This window comes from Musca autumnalis, unplaced genomic scaffold (genome assembly GCF_047663935.1).
Source record: "Musca autumnalis isolate F117 unplaced genomic scaffold, ASM4766393v1 scaffold_1, whole genome shotgun sequence".
In the NCBI taxonomy this organism is placed as follows: domain Eukaryota; kingdom Metazoa; phylum Arthropoda; class Insecta; order Diptera; family Muscidae; genus Musca; species Musca autumnalis.
In genome coordinates, this window is record NW_027411644.1 from 22,702,516 (window position 1) to 22,726,364 (window position 23,849).

General features: G+C 35.4%; 2 protein-coding genes across 4 annotated transcripts in view; one reads left to right on the forward strand and one right to left on the reverse strand.

Moving 5' to 3' along the window:
* Window positions 1-23,849, reverse strand: part of Leash (leash) — a 75,081-nt gene that overhangs the window by 13,109 nt on the left and 38,123 nt on the right. The gene's annotated exons all lie outside the window — the stretch shown is intronic.
* Window positions 1-23,849, forward strand: part of LOC141394772 (GTP:AMP phosphotransferase AK3, mitochondrial-like) — a 49,101-nt gene that overhangs the window by 4,449 nt on the left and 20,803 nt on the right. The window lies entirely within an intron of this gene.

Genomic DNA, 23,849 nt, shown 5'->3' on the forward strand with positions numbered 1-23,849 from the left:
TGAAAATAGCCATGACCTTTGTTATCAACTATACCCAAAAACCAGTGAAAGTCGGTCTTGTCTTCCTTCTGTAAGCATCGAAAAAAGCATCACCATATCTGTTTTTGTTGCCTATCTGATCTGAACTAAAAGTGGGACGAAAATATTGCCATATGTTCTGTTGGACATGTAATTTAGAGAAGTAGGCCCATTGTGATCCATTGCTTGAGGAGAGAAGTTCGATCTCGTTTTTAATTTAGGAATTTTGCGCCTTCAAATTTTATTTATTATATTAACTTTTAGTAAATATAAATACAATGTTAATAAGATAAGTTATTGCATTGGCTACAATGGTCATCAGCTATTCAAATTTTAACCTGAAGAAATACAAGTAAATGAGACTTGCACCCTTCTCCTTTATATCCGCTACGAAACCATACAAAGCTTTTGATTCAGGCAGCGTTGTCGTGCTAATGTTAAATAAGCTTGAAGTACCTGTTCAAATCTCTGGAGTTAACAGTTACTCAATTGGTAAATTTGCAAATCAGGAAGCTGTTTCGTTTTATTTCACTTCTGAAACATTTAAATCCGCTACCAACCGAGAATATTACCGATAGATTAACGGCAGCCGGATCTATGCACAGGATTTAGTTAGGCAATAAATCTGTTCCGTTTACCTTTTACATTCGCATCCACCACATGTCAACATCGGTGAGATCAAGGCTAATTTAACAAGGTGATCCAAAAGGCGAGTACAGACCGTAGTCTTCATTTGCTGTTAAAATTTTTTGCGAAATATCCACAAAGGTTAGAAGAAAACGGTAAAATATTCTTCGCGAAGCTTATTTAAAGAATTTGTACACAGATATTCTTTACGGAAGCGAAATATTTGTTATTTATTTTTAATTAAATTTTTGTTTGACAGGAAATGAAGACATCAGTTGGTATTATTGGTTCACCTTCTTTCTTGCACCATGGGTGAGATGTAATGGATGTAGGGAATGGTTGCACTTTCGAGGCTGCTTTGGTCATATCCGACTCCGCGACTACTGCGTTAGGTGTTATGTTGCTGTCTGCTACGCCAGAACATATCCCAGCTTGTCTTCAACTTTGTCGTCGAAGTACGAAACGCCCTTCCAATTCAATTCCTTCGGTCTCCACAACAAAGTCAACGAAATTGTAGACTTTATGAGTATACCAGTAACTTGAAGCTTGCAACGTTGCGATAGTAACTACGTTTTGGAAAAGTATCGTTCAAGAAGCAGAGGAGGAGAACTTGCCTTCCTTATACATAGACATCGGATTTTGCATATTTGCATATTTTTTAATATTAAAGATACGAAGATTCTGATTGGACCAAAATTCGTTTCAAAGAAATCTAAATTAAATGGCAGGGTCATATTTCGTATTTATTTTGCATATTTGCATATTTTGCATATGCACAAAATATGCAAAAAATATGCAAAATATGCAAAAAATATGCAAAATATGCAAAAAATATGCAGAATATGCAAAAAATATGCAAAATATGCAAACAGATATTGGCCGAAAATCGTCATAAAAGTCGTTAAATTGTCATTTAAAGTTGGAAAAACCACCAAAAAATGCATAACAGTGTTCTAAATTAAAACTGTTGACCGTTTAACGTCGATTTTTTCAGCAGATTATTATGTTATTGAGACCATTTACGACAGTGTGATGTAGTGTATAAAAATATGGTATCGTAATACCATTTTTTTATTATTAAACTATGTAAAAATATAAAATTTTATAAAATATCAAACGTTTTATGTAAAAATCAATATTTTCTTTTTTGTAGCATCTTAATTTAATTTGTAGCATTGGGCTGGTTTTAACTCAAAAGACCAAATCGATCTCGGATTTTTTAGCCGGGGAGCCGCCTAAACCTTTTAGTATCGTTATATTTTAAGATTGCCAAAGTTTGAGCACAATTCGAATATGTTAAAACGTGGTACTGGGGCCTCGAAGTAATGAAAATCAATTTTTTTTTTTTGGTATTTGGCGACTTCCACGGCCCATACATGTGGAACGGTTAAAGCTACTTGCCCGTATTACGCATTTAACTAAAAGCTATTCTGTTCTTAACATTTCAAAACAAACAAAGTACGTAAGTGTTACTGAATAACAGATAATAAACTCAATGTCCCGAAAAAGGCCTTACTATTTAAAAAAAAAACAAATTTTTCCTTCCTATATTATCAAATTTTTGCGAATGAAAACGAATATATTTTGCTTTATTTGAAAATGTTGTATATTAAGGCGAAGATCTATTTTTTCTATTCATTTCTCGTTGAAGTCGAGCTTAATGACCGATGATGTTTACAAGTGAAAAAGGAAAGCTGAAGATTCGAACCCCCACAACCACCATTATGTGACATGTTTCGCCTTTTGTAGAAGCACATCAGACATACCGGCCGTGGAATGGCATCGCTATCCATCAAACATTTCCTTTTTAAAATGTAATTTTGTTTTTACAAAAATGGACATTTGTACATTCATTGTATGGCTTCAATGACAAACGCTTACATTTTGTTCATACATATTTTAATTTACTTATGCCCGTAATTCCAACGTCTGGGTGAACGGGTAGGTAGCTACCTATTAGTTATCTTTACCTACGCGTTTGGTAATCTCTACATGCCATTTACCGAGGCGTGTAAATTTTGAAATCATGTGGTAATATTGGTGATTTTCATTCATGATTTCGCAAAATCATTGTCACATAGAAGTGTTTTACAACTTTTAACGCATTGGCAGCGATTAAGTAGGTAAAATCCTTGGTGTAAGTAACACGGCCGTTTTTGAGTCGGTAACGTTACCTATGCATTGAAATTATAAAATGTTGCTTACACGGGAGATATCTGTGAACTCATAGATAGCTACATCTTGACAGACATAATGTAGTTTTGGAGCTACCTGGGTACAGATGACAACTTGGTGGTGAACTCGACTCCTTGCTATGTCGCTCACAATTTTCAAGATATTTGCCATCCTTTACCCCTCCTGATAATTGATGTTCTGTGGTCTAGTTGCATTATCTTTTTCAAGAAATTCAGAGTTAAAGTTTAATCTCTTGAACAACAATTAAGTCTCACATGTAATTATGCCTGGTAAACCTTGTTCTAGGAATTTCGGCAGTTAATTTTTGTAAGTTTGGATCGATTATTTCTGGAGAAATTTCTATCTTTGCTTTGTTAAGATTTGTGTCGTCTTTTGGATCTTTACGGTGTTTTGCACTATCAGATCAAACAATGCCAGACCAATAAATTCAGGACTAAGGTACCACATATGATTTATCATTTTGTTATTTCCTTTATCTGATATTTGTTTGTGAATGCCTTTCGTATTAAGTAAATCTTCAATGCGGTTTAGGTCTTGTTTTGGACCTAAAAAATATTTCTGAATATCGTTTTCATTTTTTTTTTTTGTATTAAATTCAATCTATTGTCTCTATTTCTTTTTAACCTATTGATAATGTTTACCCAATACATCCTATATTATATCTATATAAACATTATCTTGTTGATTATACGTTTTGTAAAATCAATAACCCAAACTCTCACTTATAACACTCAGTTGTTGTCGTGTGGGATACCAAATAAATAAATAAATAAATAAATAAAATAGAAAAAACATTCTGGGTCGTCCAGTCTCGAACGATTTAAACGCAAGGTGCTTCTTCGGCCTCTTGTTCTTGGGAAGTGGGTTGGGCAGTAGTTTTAAAATACTCTCGCCTACTTCGAACTTGGATTTGGCAATCGCAGACTATTCTTATAGAAGTCGCTTGAATATGTTTGGTTTATGTCCGGATGTGCTTCCAAACTTGCAGTCAAAAATCCCTCTCAACAATTTTCTAACAAGTTTGTACGGTGGTACAGAAGCTCTTGACCTAATATCTGCTCGAGCTGGTGAGACCCCATTTTTCTAGGCATTTGTACACTGCTAGTTCTTGTTTCTGCCATGAGCTACTGTCAGTTTCAGGAACACCTAGGAGTTGTTCTTTATCCCCATGTGATACTAGAACAGCAACCAGTTTTTTCTTCCCTGTTTTGAGAATATCTGGTAATAGTTTTCCATGCCAGTGTACACAAATAGCCTCGTTCCTTGAAGCTGTTGTGTTTATTTTTCACGGTTTATTCTCCGCTGTTCACGGATAAAGCTTCTAGAGATCTTATATTTTTAGGGATCCTCTCCGATAGCTTCTACTGTAGCCATAATAGTAACGTTCATATACACCTTACAGGGGTCCAGCACCAATGACAATTGCATAGTTACAATTTTCTTGAAGCCACGCTTGATTGTATTCGGGACAGATGGTTCTTCAGATTCTACGATACGTTTAGCATCAAAACAAGACCTAGACCTCATTGAAAATATATTCAAATATGAAAAAATTGACACACAAATTTCCGAAAAAGGAAATAACAACATAATTAATAATCTGTAGTATCTTAGTCCTGAACTTGCTGACCTGGCATTGTTTGATCCAACGGTGGAAAACGCGGTAAAGAGTCAAAAGGCGACAAAAATCTTAACAAAGCTAAGATTAAAATTTCTTCAGAAATATTCGATCCAAACTTCCAAAAGAGCAAATGCCGAAAATCCTGGAAAAAGGTCTGGCATAATTCTTGTTGTTCAAGAGATTAAACATTAACTCCGAATTTCCAGGAGGCGCAAAGGATGGTAAACAACTTGAAAGTTGCGAACTACATAGCAGAGCGTTCTTCAAGTAGTCAGCTGTACCCAGATAGCTCCAAAACCACATGATGTGTGACTCTCGAATAAATTTAATTTAGAACAAAATGTAAAAGACATTTGTTTTCATTCCAAAAATTGATAAAAATTAAGATAATGTTTTTTTTAATAGTCTCCATTTTCGCACAAAGACGTACCTAGTCACGTTTTTCGGGACATTGGCTTTATTACCTCGAATTCTGTAATACCTATTTAGTATTAGATTTATTATATATACATATATTTTGTTGTTCACCAAGAAATGTTAAGAACAGAATGGCCTTTAATTTAATGCTTAATATGGACAAAAAGCTTTAACCATTCCAGAGAAATGGGTCGCCAAAATCGCTAAATAGCCAAAAAAATTGAGATTTTCATAATGTCGAGACCCCAGTGGCACATGTTAACATATTCCAATTGTGCTGAAACTTTTACAGTCTTAAAATCTGACCAAACTAAAAACTTTATGCGGTTGCCGCCTTAAAAAATCCGTCATCGATTTGTTCCCTTTGAACAATAACCAGCCCAACGCTACAAATTATAACAAAGAAAATATTGAATTTTACATAGAACGTTTGATATTTTATCAAATTTTATATTTTTGCATAGTTTACTAATAAAAAAAAAATGTATTACAATACCAATCTTTTATACCCTACACCACACTGTCGTAAGAGGTCTCGATAACACAATAATCTGCTAAAAAATCGACGTTAAGCGGCCAACTATCTTAATTTAGAACACTTTGAAGATTTTTGACGATTTTTCTAACACTAATTGACAATTTTACGACTTTTATGACGATTTTCGGCCAAAAACTGTTTGCATATTTTGCATATTTTTTGCATATTCTGCATATTTTTTTGCATATTTTGCATATTTTTTGCATATTTTGCATATTTTTTGCATATTTTGCATATTTTGCATATTTTTTGCATATATTTTGCATATTTTTTGCATATTTTTTGCATGTTTTTGATATGACCCCAAATATCGAAAAGTTGACCCTTAAAACGCCTAATTCCAAAATTTGAGTCCAATCAGATGAGAAATAAAAAACATGCAAAAATCCGATGTCTACTTATACACCAGTTTGTCCGCCGATGAATAGTTGTCTCCTGAGTTATATGCCTGATATGTGTTCGCTTTTGGAGAGCAATAAGCGTGTGAAGCTAGGCAATGTCCAGGGTACAGCGCTCGTGGTGAACAAAAACACTCTTCCCTTGACTTATACCATTTTCCTATCATCGTCTGCGTGAGCAAACCACTCCACTTCATAAACTGTGACCGCTGTACTTTTCTGAACCACGCAAAAGATGATTGACAAGGGTTCAGAGAATGTACCAATCACCGCCTCAGAAAGATGTCCCTTCTCCCAGATCCCCCTTTACCAGCCGCTCGCAACCAAATTTACCTAGTAAATTGGACTGAACTAGTAAATGAGCGTTATGGTCTTTGTTTTCCGAATCCTGAAGACCAAAGAGAGACCGAGATTAGGAGGAAAAAAGTGACTATACCACCTTAAGCCGATGCAAGGCTGGTACTAGATTATGTAGATTCTGGGCATTGGTGAAATCACTATCGTTCAATTGAACGATCCGGATCACTGTCCTCATTCAAAGACGAATGAGTAACATCATAAAAACCAACGTGTGAAATTAAGTATACGCAGTTTTGTCAAAGAAATTACCGGTGTCCATTGAACGAGGTAGTAGATCCGGATCGTTCAATTGCACGAGATTGCCCAACTCTAAAAATCATGCAAATCGTTGGAACCAAACGGAATCGCAATGGTAATACAAGCAATAAACACCGACTTAAGTATTTGACAACAATCCTCAATTTGTCGTTAGGCGTCCATATCTACCAGAAGCCTGGAAATTTGGTAGGTTGGTCCCGCTACTGAAGCCAGACAAGGATTTAAGCAGAGGTAAATCGTAGAGGCTGATCTCCCTCCTGTCGCCAGCAGCGAAGATTCTATAAGCTCTACACTTCCCCATGATTAGAGACAGTTTTCCAACATAAGCATGGAATGCGGAAAATTCACAACATATCCACACATATCAGTCAATTACTGGACCACAAAGTGCTGTGCGACCGAACAGTGGTGGTGGTTCTTGACCTATCGAAGGCTTCGCATTCCGTCAACCACACCAAGATGTTCGCGGATATAGAGAAGACATCTCTTTGGTCGTGTATGAAACGTTTGACACGTCTGTGGAATTTAGAAATAACAAGTAAAAAAGTATCAGTCAGCTTTGCCGACAGATATATACCCTCAGCCTGTGTATATTGAAACAATTTTTTCCCAAAAACGTATGTATTTAGAGGGTCTTAAAAATGTTGATGTATGAACCGACAAAAATTTACATTAGGATTAAAGATCAAAAGTTTTGCGGTGGAGATACTTAAAGGAATGGATCGACATTGACCATTATGGAAGTGGATATCCAGCCATTACATATGGTACCATAGGGGGTTTTTGCACCTTTCGGACTGTTAACTTAAGAAGTTGGACTTGCCCCTGAAAAAAATTTTACCATCGTAATTGAGGCGGCGAATGCAAGTTGCTTCAACAAAAATCAAAGTGATTCGATTGCAGGTCTTAAAGTGAACTTATTCGAAATTTTGTGTGGGAGGTACCGGATGGAGTGGACAAATATAGTCCATATTTAAACCTGATCTATATCTGGTAGATATATTAGGATGTGTAAAGTATGGTCCAATTCGGCCACTCCATTCAAGAGTTACGGTTCCGAACAATTTTTCCGAACATTTTTGAACTTTTGTGGGGGAGGTACCTGAAGGAGTGGACCGATATGGCTCATATTTTAACTTATACTATTTTTAGATAAAATATTACTAAGGCCAAATTTTGGACCAAATTTTGGATCCGTTCTAGAGTTATCTTGCGCTCCAACCACCTCACACGGTGTCATAGGGGGTTTTTGCAACTTTAAGGTTATTTTCTCAGGAAGTGTGGACTTGCCCCTGATGAAACTTGTACCGTCGTATAGGGGGCAGTGAATACAAGTTGCTGAAACAAAAATCAAAGGGATTCGAGAGCAGGTACTAAACTGAACTTATCCCAAATTTTGTGTGGAAGGTACCCGAAGGAGTGGTCCGATTGAGTCCATATTGAAACCTCATCTAAGTCTGGTAGACATTTCACGATTTGCAAAGTATGGACCAAATCGGTTACTCTCTTCAAGATTTATCGTACGTACAAAATTTCCGAACATTTTCGAACTTTTGGGGCGGAGGTACCGGAAGGTGTGGACCGATATAACCCATCTTCGAACTTAAACTAAGTTTGGACAAAATATTACGAAAGCCAAATTTTGGATCAAATCGGTTGATCCGTTGGAGAGTTATCGTGCGCTCCAGCCAGACAGACGGACGGACGGACATTGCTCAATCGACTCCAAATTGTCTGAAACACATTTCGTCCAAACATACTTGGGGTCTAAAACCATTATTTCGATGAGGCACATTTTGTCCGTATGAAAGTTAGCATAAATGCTGAGGGTATAAAAAAATTAGGACCTGTTGAATGAAACAGGGAGTTCTCGAAGACGGATGTGGTATCTACGGAACAGTTTAGCATCTACCTATCTGAAAGTCCACACCCTTCAGAAGGCATAGAGTTCAATGACCTATGAGATAGGATAAATATCAACATAGCTAACTGAGTGCAGTTGTTCCTTCTGAAGAATATGAAAATATCCGCCGCTAAATTCAATGCCACACTGTTCATCACCTGGATGGTTGAAATGAGGCTCCCACTGAATATATGTATTGATCGATGGTGTCCTGATTCAGTGGTCGGAACCCAAAATATTGCGACAAAATCTGAAGTATGGACGAAGTTCTCAAGAAGTTGACCGGCAGCACTTTGAGTGCAGATAAAGAACAAACACCCTAACCAGCAAAAAATCATCATCTCCATTATGCATGCAATCACCATATATTCAACACAATAACCTGATTTACATCACAACAACAACACCAGCAATCACCAATAACAAACACATTAACCAGCAACAATCATCATCTCCATTATGCACACAATCACCATATACTCAACACAATAACCGGATTCACCTAAGTACATCACAACAAAACACCATCAATCAACAATAACAACAATAGTCTGGATGATCACAATGGACCTCAAGGTCTCCGAGTGGAGTGGCTGTCAGCATTGGCAGTCACGCATCCTGAACCTAACCTAACCTAAGTTTGTTGAAGTCTTACAATAAGCCGATCTGTGGTAAGTACGCAGTTGAAGAATATTCAAACCTGCCAGAACGCCACCTTAAAGACTAGAACAAGGTGCCTCCTCATGACACAAGTGGACCATCTTCATGAGTAGGTGAAGATTTTACCGGTATATCAAAACGAACAAGATGTTGAAGATGCAGTACCTGCTTGGGTATTATGGCCGCGACCATCCCTGCAACAATCTAGTGGACACACTGTTGCAAACATTAGCTTTTAATTGACGCTAGGTTGATTACTGCATCATACATAAACATCGATGCCACCGTGGTGCAATGGTATGCACACCCGCCTTGTACGCAGAAGGTCGTGGGTTCGATTCCCCGACTAGGCAACATCAAATTTTCAACGGTGGCAAAATACCCCTCAGTAATGTTGGCGAAATTTCCTGAGCATTTCAGCCATGCAAAACTTCTCTACTAATCGCACTAATAAATCCGACAAATGTCGGTAAAATTAAAACGCAAAATTATGAATGAAAAGTTGAAATAAAATTTGACAACACTGTTGCTATCGGTAGAACTATACGACTAATTCCTTTTGTTAGCTAATTTACCGAAAAAAATATCATTAATTACCGAATGTATAAGCATTTTAATTTTACATTTATCGTTAACTCAAAAAATGTGTTAGAGAATCGTACTCATGATACAATAAGAAGGTAGCAGCAACTGCCGTTTTTGGTAACATAAGATATCAAAATTTGACATAAATTCAATGCAATTGACACATTATGTTACCATCAGCTGGGCATATAATGCTACCTTCTTATTGTATCATGATCGTACTACATACAGCTGTATTTTTATTTATTTTTTTTTCCAAATGTAATAGGATCTACTCATGAAATTTAAAAATTCGAAATTTTCATCCAGAAAATACTTCGTTTCATTTTAAACGTGTAATAAAAAGGACCCACGATAGTTCTGAATGCTTTATATTTACATTTTGATTCAATTTTTTTATTTTTTAGAGGATTTTCATGCATCTACCTTATATAAATGTGCCTTGCAGAAGAATCAATACAGCTGGCACTTAATTCTACCTGTAAATTCATGGTAGAACAAAGAAGGTAGAGTAAGTAATACAACAAAAACAACAGCAGAAATTTGTTTTTGTGTGTAATATTAGTGTCACCGGTACAAGTAAACAAAACAAGAAAATGTCTAAAAATTATTTATAAAACTAATATTTTTCACATTTGATTGAATATTTTGAAAAACACGAATGAAAATTCGTTACATTTTCAATTTGAAAGTATCCATATTATTCCACTAAATGGATAATTTCTCATAGAAAGTATAATTCTTGCAAAAATGTTTGGGGTAGCTTATTAATATAATTTTTTTTTTTTCAAATTTATCAAAATCTCACGCACATTAACAAATGTTATACCGTCTCTCTTAGCGTTGGTATAGTGTGCGGCACGTTGTTCGGACATGGAAGAGGTTACATATCATTGATATAAAGAAGTCTTTACGGAAAATAGTTTTTTTCTGAATGATATATGTATGTACTAGCAAAATGCCCGCTACTTCGTATGCGGAAAAGAAATAATGTTCAAATAAACATTTAATATGGTGAACACTGAACATTTTTATGTATTTATAGCTATTTAAATTGATATTTAATTTCTTTCAAGTACTGTTCGTGCATGTTTTGTTCGAATCTCAAAAAAAAGGCCTCTACACTTTAACAGCGACCTACATTTTAAATTTCAGTCCGAATTTTGGAATTTGTGATATCAAAATGTAGAAAACCGATCGATTCCCCGGTCAGGCAACATCAAATTTTCGACGGTTGCAAAATACCCCTCAGTAATGTTGGCGACATTTAGTGAGTATTTCAGTCATGTAAAACTTCTCTACAAATGGTGTCGAAAGGCACGCCGTTCGGACTCGGCGATAATCAGTACGTCCCATATCATTGATCTAATATGAATCGGGGTGCACTCCTTGATATGAGAGAAGTCTCCCTTGTCCCGTCTGGGATGTTTGTGAAACAATTATTACATTATTTAGAAACCGAATTCGCGTCAACATAGAAACAATGGAACATTATTCAGTACAATTTTTAGAATCCAGAACCTTAGCTTGTTACAGTTTTAGCTCTACTTGTTCACCCAATGTCAATAGTATTACATGTGGAAACCTTTCATACATTTAAAGGTGGATTTTCATTCCGATCCAATCTCAACAGTGATCCTCACAACAAATTTCAATTATCGATTCACCCAATACCAGTGCTTCAATATTTAGTATTACTTAATACTCCTAGTACATTTATTGTACGACCACTTCTAAAAATAAACCTGTCAAATAGATAATATACCTATTCCTTAGCCCAATACCAAATTGATTGCAATTTTGTACTTTTCACACACTAATTATATTATTCCAGCTTCATTGCTACACCAACGTCAAATTTAATACCATTGTGTATTTCTCAATAAGTCAGCCAGCCCTAAGCCTAATTTCAGAATTTGTATGCATTTAAAAAAAATTCTTATCTAAACAATAACACCATCCCTCAAAAACAATTCGAAATTCCACTTTATCCCTTCAACGCCAAACTGGTAACAAATTCAGTACCTATAATATGTATAAGTTAAAAAACTACTGCCTTTTATCGAAGTTCACAATTTCAGCTCTACTAATAATAACAGTTTGAACTACATTCTGTGCCATTTTGTAATTTTGTAAGTATATCCACAACCACATCCATATCTCAACCCTACACACCAAGAAGGTCTATAATCCCAAATTTCCGAATTCCATCTCTATTCATAATACCACTAATACTTTTCGTATGAAAGTACGAATTTCAATAACTATCTCCAACAGTAATTCCAAATTTCAGGATACTACCCTATCCGTTCGCCTAAAACTAAATTGTACGAAATTAAGTACCATTTAGTACTTTTCGTAACCATAAGTACGAACTTCCAAAACTATCTCAGTCCTACACTCCAACAGTAATCTGAATATCAGGATTCCAGCTCTCTCCGTTCACCCAAATATAAATTGTACCAATTTAGTACCACTTAGTACATTCCGTGCCCATAAGTACGAATTTCCAAAACTTGTAGGGTTACTCCAACAATAACCTTAACTCGAAATTCCAGGATTCCTGCTCTATCCGTGCACCCAAATATAGATTGTACTAAATTAAGTGCCATTTAGTACATTCCATACCCATAAGTACGAATTTCCAAAACTACCTCAATCCTACACTCCATAAGTAATCTTAATTATAAATTTGAGGATTCCAGCTCTATCTGTTTACCCAAATCCAAAATGTACAAAACTTAGTACCATTTAGTACTTTCCGTACCCATAAGTACGAACATCCGAAACTACCTCAACCCTACACTCCATAAATAATCATAATTCCAAATTTCAGGATTCCAGCTCGGTCGGTACACATAAATTTCAATTGTACCAAATTTAGTACTTTCCGTACACATAAGTACAAATTTCCAAGACTAACTCAATCCTACAGTCCAACAGTAATCTTAATTCCAGATTTCAGGATTCCAGCTCTATCCGTGAACCCAAATCCAAATTGAGTACCATTTAGTACTTTCGTACAAATTTCCACAACTTGTTCAATCCTATGGGCGTGAAGATAAAATCGATTTTAACTAGCGGAGACAAAAACCACATTGGTGGTGGTATAACAGTATAACAGTTGTAAAAACGATTTTGAAAAACGATTTTCATGGATATATGTATGTTTTAGAAGATTACTCAGAATACAAAAAAAAAAAAATAAGCACATGCATAGCACTAAGTATTTTATTGTGGATATTTCGAGAAAATTAGAAATTTTTGGAGAAGATTAAACAAAATGGACCGATGATTAAATGCCTTCATGTATGGGATGGACCTATTGAGGGGCCCTCTAGGAAAAATTTATGAACCCTGCGGATATATGGAGGGCACCGTTAAATAGGGTATTGAGAGCACTATAAGACTATATTTATTTCAATACATGATGATTGTAGAAATTTTGAAATATTGACCGTTTATGAAAACACTCTATATTTGTGGGTGGACCTATTGAGGGGCCCTCTAGGAAAAATTTATGAACCCTGCGGATATATGGAGGGCACCGTTAAATAGGGTATTGAGAGCACTATAAGACTATATTTATTTCAATACATGATGATTGTAGAAATTTTGAAATATTGACCGTTTATGAAAACACTCTATATTTGTGGGTGGACCTATTGAGGGGCCCTCTAGGAAAAGTTTATGAACCATGCGGATATATGGAGGGCACCGTTAAATAGGGTATTGAGAGCACTATAAGACTATATTTATTTCAATACATGATGATTGTAGAAATTTTGAAATATTGACCGTTTATGAAAACACTTTATATGGGGGTTCACCTATTGAGGGGCCCTCTAGGAAAAATTTATGAACCCTGCGGATATTTGGAGGGCACCGTTAAATAGGGTATTGAGAGCCCTATAAAACTATATTTATTTCAATACATGATGATTGTAGAAATTTTGAAATATTGACCGTTTATGAAAACACTCTATATTTGGGGGTTCACCTATTGAGGGGCCCTCTAGGAAAAATTTATGAACCCTGCGGATATATGGAGGGCACCGTTAAATAGGGTATTGAGAGCACTTTAAGACTATATTTATTTCAATACATGATGATTGTAGAAATTTTGAAATATTGACCGTTTATGAAAACACTCTATATTTGTGGGTGGACCTATTGAGGGGCCCTCTAGGAAAAATTTATGAACCCTGCGGATATATGGAGGGCACCATTAAATAGGGTATTGAGAGCACTATAAGACTATATTTATTTCAATACATGATGATTGTAGAAATATTGAAATATTGACCGTTTATGAAAACACTCTATATTTGGGGGTTCACCTATTGAGGGGCCCTCTAGGAAAAATTTATGAACCCTGCGGATATATGGAGGGCACCGTTAAATAGGGTATTGAGAGCACTATAAGACTATATTTATTTCAATACATGATGATTGTAGAAATTTTGAAATATTGACCGTTTATGAAAACACTTTATATGGGGGTTCACCTATTGAGGGGCCCTCTAGGAAAAATTTATGAACCCTGCGGATATTTGGAGGGCACCGTTAAATAGGGTATTGAGAGCCCTATAAAACTATATTTATTTCAATACATGATGATTGTAGAAATTTTGAAATATTGACCGTTTATGAAAACACTCTATATTTGGGGGTTCACCTATTGAGGGGCCCTCTAGGAAAAATTTATGAACCCTGCGGATATATGGAGGGCACCGTTAAATAGGGTATTGAGAGCACTTTAAGACTATATTTATTTCAATACATGATGATTGTAGAAATTTTGAAATATTGACCGTTTATGAAAACACTCTATATTTGTGGGTGGACCTATTGAGGGGCCCTCTAGGAAAAATTTATGAACCCTGCGGATATATGGAGGGCACCATTAAATAGGGTGTTGAGAGCACTATAAGACTATATTTATTTCAATACATGATGATTGTAGAAATTTTGAAATATTGACCGTTTATGAAAACACTCTATATTTGGGGGTTCACCTATTGAGGGGCCCTCTAGGAAAAATTTATGAACCCTGCGGATATATGGAGGGCACCGTTAAATAGGGTATTGAGAGCACTATAAGACTATATTTATTTCAATACATGATGATTGTAGAAATATTGAAATATTGACCGTTTATGAAAACACTCTATATTTGGGGGTTCACCTATTGAGGGGCCCTCTAGGAAAAATTTATGAACCCTGCGGATATATGGAGGGCACCGTTAAATAGGGTATTGAGAGCACTATAAGACTATAGCTCTGTTCCAGAACTAAAAAGTTTTTACAATTTTTACCACTTTTACGCATTTTGCGTTCCCGTACACAAAATTTATATGAAAATCGTTTACGACTTTTACAACTTTTACGACTTTTACCACTTTATAAAGTACGGGAACAGGCCATATATTTATTTCAATACATGATGATTGTAGAAATTTTAAAATATTGACCGTTTATGAAAACACTCTATATGGGGGTTCACCTATTGAGGGGCCCTCTAGGAAAAATTTATGAACCCTGCGGATATATGGAGGGCACCGTTAAATAGGGTATTGAGAGCACTATAAGACTATATTTATTTCAATACATGATGACTGTAGAAATTTTGAAATATTGACCGTTTATGAAAACACTCTATATTTGTGGGTGGACCTATTGAGGGGCCCTCTAGGAAAAATTTATGAACCCTGCGGATATATGGAGGGCACCGTTAAATAGGGTATTGAGAGCACTATAAGACTATATTTATTTCAATACATGATGATTGTATAAATTTTGAAATATTGACCGTTTATGAAAACACTCTATATTTGTGGGTGGACCTATTGAGGGGCCCTCTAGGAAAAATTTATGAACCCTGCGGATATATGGAGGGCACCGTTAAATAGGGTATTGAGAGCACTATAAGACTATATTTATTTCAATACATGATGATTGTAGAAATTTTGAAATATTGACCGTTTATGAAAACACTCTATATTTGGGGGTTCACCTATTGAGGGGCCCTCTAGGAAAAATTTATGAACCCTGCGGATATATGGAGGGCACCGTTAAATAGGGTATAGAGAGCACTATAAGACTATATTTATTTCAATACATGATGATTGTAGAAATATTGAAATATTGACCGTTTATGAAAACACTCTATATTTGGGGGTTCACCTATTGAGGGGCCCTCTAGGAAAAATTTATGAACCCTGCGGATATATGGAGGGCACCGTTAAATAGGGTATTGAGAGCACTTTAATACTATATTTATTTCAATACATGATGATTGTAGAAATTTTGAAATATTGACCGTTTATGAAAACACTCTATATTTGTGGGTGGACCTATTGAGGGGCCCTCTAGGAAAAATTTATGAACCCTGCGGATATATGGAGGGCACCGTTAAATAGGGTATTGAGAGCACTATAAGACTATATTTATTTCAATACATGATGATTGTAGAAATATTGAAATATTGACCGTTTATGAAAACACTCTATATTTGGGGGTTCACCTATTGAGGGGCCCTCTAGGAAAAATTTATGAACCCTGCGGATATATGGAGGGCACCGTTAAATAGGGTATTGAGAGCACTTTAATACTATATTTATTTCAATACATGATGATTGTAGAAATTTTGAAATATTGACCGTTTATGAAAACACTCTATATTTGTGGGTGGACCTATTGAGGGGCCCCCTAGGAAAAATTTATGAACCCTGCGGATATATGGAGGGCACCGTTAAATAGGGTATTGAGAGCACTATAAGACTATATTTATTTCAATACATGATGATTGTAGAAATTTTGAAATATTGACCGTTTATGAAAACACTCTATATGGGGGTTCACCTATTGAGGGGCCCTCTAGGAAAAATTTATGAACCCTGCGGATATATGGAGGGCACCGTTAAATAGGGTATTGAGAGCACTATAAGACAATATTTATTTCAATACATGATGATTGTAGAAATTTTGAAATATTGACCGTTTATGAAAACACTCTATATGGGGGTTCACCTATTGAGGGGCCCTCTAGGAAAAATTTATGAACCCTGCGGATATATGGAGGGCACCGTTAAATAGGGTATTGAGAGCACTATAAGACTATATTTATTTCAATACATGATGATTGTAGAAATTTTGAAATATTGACCGTTTATGAAAACACTCTATATGGGGGTTCACCTATTGAGGGGCCCTCTAGGAAAAATTTATGAACCCTGCGGATATTTGGAGGGCACCGTTAAATAGGGTATTGAGAGCACTATAAAACTGTATTTATTTCAATACATGATGATTGTAGAAATTTTGAAATATTGACCGTTTATGAAAACACTCTATATTTGGGGGTTCACCTATTGAGGGGCCCTCTAGGAAAAATTTATGAACCCTGCGGATATATGGAGGGCACCGTTAAATAGGGTATTGAGAGCACTTTAAGACTATATTTATTTCAATACATGATGATTGTAGAAATTTTGAAATATTGACCGTTTATGAAAACACTCAATATTTGTGGGTGGACCTATTGAGGGGCCCTCTAGGAAAAAATTATGAACCCTGCGGATATATGGAGGGCACCGTTAAATAGGGTATTGAGAGCACTATAAGACTATATTTATTTCAATACATGATGATTGTAGAAATTTTGAAATATTGACCGTTTATGAAAACACTCTATATTTGGGGGTTCACCTATTGAGGGGCCCTCTAGGAAAAATTTATGAACCCTGCGGATATATGGAGGGCACCGTTAAATAGGGTATTGAGAGCACTTTAAGACTATATTTATTTCAATACATGATGATTGTAGAAATTTTGAAATATTGACCGTTTATGAAAACACTCTATATTTGTGGGTGGAACTATTGAGGGGCCCTCTAGGAAAAATTTATGAACCCTGCGGATATGTATATCATGTATTGACATAAATATAGTCTAATAGTGCTCTCAATACCCTATTTAACGGTGCCCTCCATATATCCGCAGGGTTCATAAATTTTTCCTAGAGGGCCCCTCAATAGGTGAACCCCCAAATATAGAGTGTTTTCATAAACGGTCAATATTTCAAAATTTCTACAATCATCATGTATTGAAATAAATATAGTCTTAAAGTGCTCTCAATACCCTATTTAACGGTGCCCTCCATATATCCGCAGGGTTCATAAATTTTTCCTAGAGGGCCCCTCAATAGGTCCACCCACAAATATAGAGTGTTTTCATAAACGGTCAATATTTCAAAATTTCTACAATCATCATGTATTGAAATAAATATAGTCTTAAAGTGCTCTCAATACCCTATTTAACGGTGCCCTCCATATATCCGCAGGGTTCATAAATTTTTCCTAGAGGGCCCCTCAATAGGTGAACCCCCAAATATAGAGTGTTTTCATAAACGGTCAATATTTCAAAATTTCTACAATCATCATGTATTGAAATAAATATAGTCTTATAGTGCTCTCAATACCCTATTTAACGGTGCCCTCCATATATCCGCAGGGTTCATAAATTTTTCCTAGAGGGCCCCTCAATAGGTGAACCCCCAAATATAGAGTGTTTTCATAAACGGTCAATATTTCAAAATTTCTACAATCATCATGTATTGAAATAAATATAGTCTTAAAGTGCTCTCAATACCCTATTTAACGGTGCCCTCCATATATCCGCAGGGTTCATAAATTTTTCCTAGAGGGCCCCTCAATAGGTGAACCCCCAAATATAGAATGTTTTCATAAACGGTCAATATTTCAAAATTTCTACAATCATCATGTATTGAAATAAATATAGTCTTATAGTGCTCTCAATACCCTATTTAACGGTGCCCTCCATATATCCGCAGGGTTCATAAATTTTTCCTAGAGGGCCCCTCAATAGGTGAACCCCCAAATATAGAGTGTTTTCATAAACGGTCAATATTTCAATATTTCTACAATCATCATGTATTGAAATAAATATAGTCTTATAGTGCTCTCAATACCCTATTTAACGGTGCCCTCCATATATCCGCAGGGTTCATAAATTTTTCCTAGAGGGCCCCTCAATAGGTGAACCCCCAAATATAGAGTGTTTTCATAAACGGTCAATATTTCAAAATTTCTACAATCATCATGTATTGAAATAAATATAGTCTTATAGTGCTCTCAATACCCTATTTAACGGTGCCCTCCATATATCCGCAGGGTTCATAAATTTTTCCTAGAGGGCCCCTCAATAGGTCCACCCACAAATATAGAGTGTTTTCATAAACGGTCAATATTTCAAAATTTCTACAATCATCATGTATTGAAATAAATATAGTCTTAAAGTGCTCTCAATACCCTATTTAACGGTGCCCTCCATATATCCGCAGGGTTCATAAATTTTTCCTAGAGGGCCCCTCAATAGGTGAACCCCCAAATATAGAGTGTTTTCATAAACGGTCAATATTTCAAAATTTCTACAATCATCATGTATTGAAATAAATATAGTCTTATAGTGCTCTCAATACCCTATTTAACGGTGCCCTCCATATATCCGCAGGGTTCATAATTTTTTCCTAGAGGGCCCCTCAATAGGTCCACCCACAAATATAGAGTGTTTTCATAAACGGTCAATATTTCAAAATTTCTACAATCATCATGTATTGAAATAAATATAGTCTTATAGTACTCTCAATACCCTATTTAACGGTGCCCTCCATATATCCGCATGGTTCATAAACTTTTCCTAGAGGGCCCCTCAATAGGTCCACCCACAAATATAGAGTGTTTTCATAAACGGTCAATATTTCAAAATTTCTACAATCATCATGTATTGAAATAAATATAGTCTTAAAGTGCTCTCAATACCCTATTTAACGGTGCCCTCCATATATCCGCAGGGTTCATAAATTTTTCCTAGAGGGCCCCTCAATAGGTCCACCCACAAATATAGAATGTTTTCATAAACGGTCAATATTTCAAAATTTCTACAATCATCATGTATTGAAATAAATATAGTCTTATAGTACTCTCTATACCCTATTTAACGGTGCCCTCCATATATCCGCATGGTTCATAAACTTTTCCTAGAGGGCCCCTCAATAGGTCCACCCACAAATATAGAGTGTTTTCATAAACGGTCAATATTTCAAAATTTCTACAATCATCATGTATTGAAATAAATATAGTCTTAAAGTGCTCTCAATACCCTATTTAACGGTGCCCTCCATATATCCGCAGGGTTCATAAATTTTTCCTAGAGGGCCCCTCAATAGGTCCACCCACAAATATAGAATGTTTTCATAAACGGTCAATATTTCAAAATTTCTACAATCATCATGTATTGAAATAAATATAGTCTTATAGTACTCTCAATACCCTATTTAACGGTGCCCTCCATATATCCGCATGGTTCATAAACTTTTCCTAGAGGGCCCCTCAATAGGTCCACCCACAAATATAGAGTGTTTTCATAAACGGTCAATATTTCAAAATTTCTACAATCATCATGTATTGAAATAAATATAGTCTTAAAGTGCTCTCAATACCCTATTTAACGGTGCCCTCCATATATCCGCAGGGTTCATAAATTTTTCCTAGAGGGCCCCTCAATAGGTCCACCCACAAATATAGAATGTTTTCATAAACGGTCAATATTTCAAAATTTCTACAATCATCATGTATTGAAATAAATATAGTCTTATAGTGCTCTCAATACCCTATTTAACGGTGCCCTCCATATATCCGCAGGGTTCATAATTTTTTCCTAGAGGGCCCCTCAATAGGTCCACCCCCAAATATAGAGTGTTTTCATAAACGGTCAATATTTCAAAATTTCTACAATCATCATGTATTGAAATAAATATAGTCTTAAAGTGCTCTCAATACCCTATTTAACGGTGCCCTCCATATATCCGCAGGGTTCATAAATTTTTCCTAGAGGGCCCCTCAATAGGTCCACCCCCAAATATAGAGTGTTTTCATTAACGGTCAATATTTCAAAATTTCTACGATCATCATGTATTGAAATAAATATAGTCTTAAAGTGCTCTCAATACCCTATTTAACGGTGCCCTCCATATATCCGCAGGGTTCATAAATTTTTCCTAGAGGGCCCCTCAATAGGTCCATCCCATACATGAAGGCATTTAATCATCGGTCCATTTTGTTTAATCTTCTCCAAAAATTTCCAATTTTCTCAAAATATCCACAATAAAATACTTAGTGCTATGCATGTGCTTATTTTTTTTTTATTCTGAGTAATCTTCTAAAACATACATATGGTAATATTCAAAAATGTTTTACAATCGTTGAAGTTGTGGTTCACCATTTAATAAGTCGCGAACTGTCAATATATTTTATAAAATATGAATATATTTATATTAACTGAAGTGTTTTAGCCACGATCTCATAATATGGACCATAACAAATAATTTTCGTGGAAGCTGCGTTGGTGGTAATATAAAAAAATGGGTAAAAATGTGTTGAAGTTAGCAAGCTTTTTTGTGTTTTTTCTTGATTTCTGGTCAAGCCAGGGAAAATTCAGACCTGAGCTCAAAGAAAGAATTGAAGAATACCCCTTGGGCAACATGATTCTAATGTGTGACTTCTCGATATATACAGTGCATCCCCCTAAAATCGATGCTGACATTTTGAAGTTTTGAAATCGGGGTTTTTTGAATTTTTCTTATAATTGGAGGGCGCAACCAGATAATGACCTAGTCTGTTTATTGGATTGTAGAACTCGTGATTCCACGTCGTTTGATGTATATCTCATGAGTGTGCTCCCCACAGCTCCCTAGTAATAGGAGTCCAAAGTCGAATTTTTGGTGCGTAATTTTTCTTTAAAAACCTATTTTTTGGCTTAAAAATTTACAACTGTGACTCAGGTACCCTTGAACCCCGCGTGATTTTAGTTTTTTTCCGCGCCGGATTCAATGTGCCCTACCGCGATCGAATCCATCCACTAAAACCGCTGATATAGATACCCTGAAAATAGGAAAATAAGCAAAATTTTATTTTGACTAATCCGCATACTTAACTGCGATTGCCCTTAAATTTTTTTACATAAATGGAATCCTTTATACACGATTATAAAATTTGTCAAAAAGGTGTGTCATGAATTTCAGAGATTCGGGAGTAGTATTCGTATTTAACCAAAAATAGAATCAGGTAGCACATCCGCGGTTCTTGACGAATCTGTATAAAATTTGTCTTATTGACGTATTTTTAACAGGGGGTCACTGAAATCGGATGCGCCTTATAATCATATGAACATCGCGTTATTTTTACCCACATGAAGCATTTTGGTGTAGTAAGATGCAACTTATAGCACACTTTGGCGGTTAAATGAAACATGGAAAAATGCAAACATATTGACAGAGATGCACTCGCTCTATGCGAAAAGCACATGCGCCTCAACTGATTTTAACTATTTCGCGCGTTATACGGTTTTTAACTTTTATGTTTTTTGTTTGATTGTAATATCAATATCACTCTTTATTTCCTAATTCTATTGCTTATCACACTAAGCAAATATACTTTCACGATGATAAACTATTTTCCTTGAAGAGGTTTTAGCAAAATAATTCAGGTTTTGTTAGGAAATTTAGCGAAATAGTAGAATAACTCCAAAAAAATGTTCTCAAATTTTTCGTATTAAACCAAACAATATATTCTTGAAATAATGTTCCAACAATAAACTTTTGTCTTATGTTGTAGCTGCAATATGCAATTTAAAATCCTAATCAATAAAATTTTGGTCTCACATTTTTCTGCACATTGTCTAGATTCTGTACTAATTTTTAATTTATTTTTTAGAGATTTTTATGGACTCTGAGTAAGAATAAATAAAATTTACTCCACGATTCCTTCATTATTTTTTTATTTTCCGCGAAAATGAAAATAAATTTAGCTAATATTTAGGCGTCTACGAATAGATATTAAATGTTGTTACCGATTTATATATACATTTTAGTATTAAAACACAAAGGGCATTTTTAAATATTTTTTCTTTGTAAGGGAATAAAACCCCCCATAACTTTTGGGAGAAGCATCCAATTTTGTGATCGCGAACATATTTGAAACCACGATTTTTTTCTGAACCCATGTAACAAAAGTCGTGAATGTGCTTGTCAAAATTTTCTTAAATTTTTTCTCGATGGAATTGTAAAGGAAATTTGAATTTTACCATATATCCATGAAAATCGTTTTTCAAAATCGTTTTTACAACTGTTATACGAATCTGTTATACAACTGTTATATTGTTATACCACCACCATTGTGGTTTTTGTCTCCGCTAGTTAAAATCGTTTTTTATCTTCACACCCATTTCAATCCTACAGCCCAATAGAAATCTTAATTCAATATTTCAAGATTCCAGCTCTGTCCGTTTACCTAAATTTAAATTGTACCAAATTTAGTATTTTCCGTACCCATAGGTACGAATTTCCAAGATCCTACAGTCCAACAGTAATCTTGATTCCAAATTACAGGATTCCACCTATATCCATTCACCCAAATCCAAATTGTACCAAATTCACGACCGTTTAGTACTTTTCGTACGAATAAGTACAAATTTTCAAAACTACCTCAATCCTATACTCTAACAGTAATAATAATTCAAAATTTCAGGATTCCAGCTCTATCCATTCACCCAAATCCAAATTGTACCAAATTTAGTACTTTTTATACACATAAGTACGAATTTCCAAAACCATTTCCTCATATCAACACCACTTCCTAACTTTGATTACCATACCAAATTTCAAGATTGTAGCTATATCCATTCAAAATATGCAATTGGTACCAAATTTTAGTGCTTTTCGTACACTTCTAGGTCGAAATTCAAAAAACCCTTTGGTACATCTTTCTAACTCTCCACCAGTGACCCTCATCCCAAATTTCAGAATTCTACCTTTTCCCGTTTGCCTAATACAAAGGGTACCACATTTAGTACTTTTCGTAACCTTCCAGTTCGAATTTCCTTATTTCACGCCTACATTCCAACACCAACCTACACTCAAAATTTCAAGCTTCTAGCTTCATCCGTTTCGTCTGGGCATTGATTATAAGGCGGTCAGCCACACAAATGAGACAATTTTTAGTACATTTTAGTGCTTTTCGCATCCTTCTAGGACGAATTTAAAAAACCCAGCCTTATCGAGCACCTTCGCCCCAAGATTAACCCTCACACTAAATTTCAAGATTCTAGCTTCAGCCGTTTCGTCTGAGCGTTGATTATTAATCAGTCAGCCATACAAAAAGCACCATTGTTAATACATTTTAGTACTTT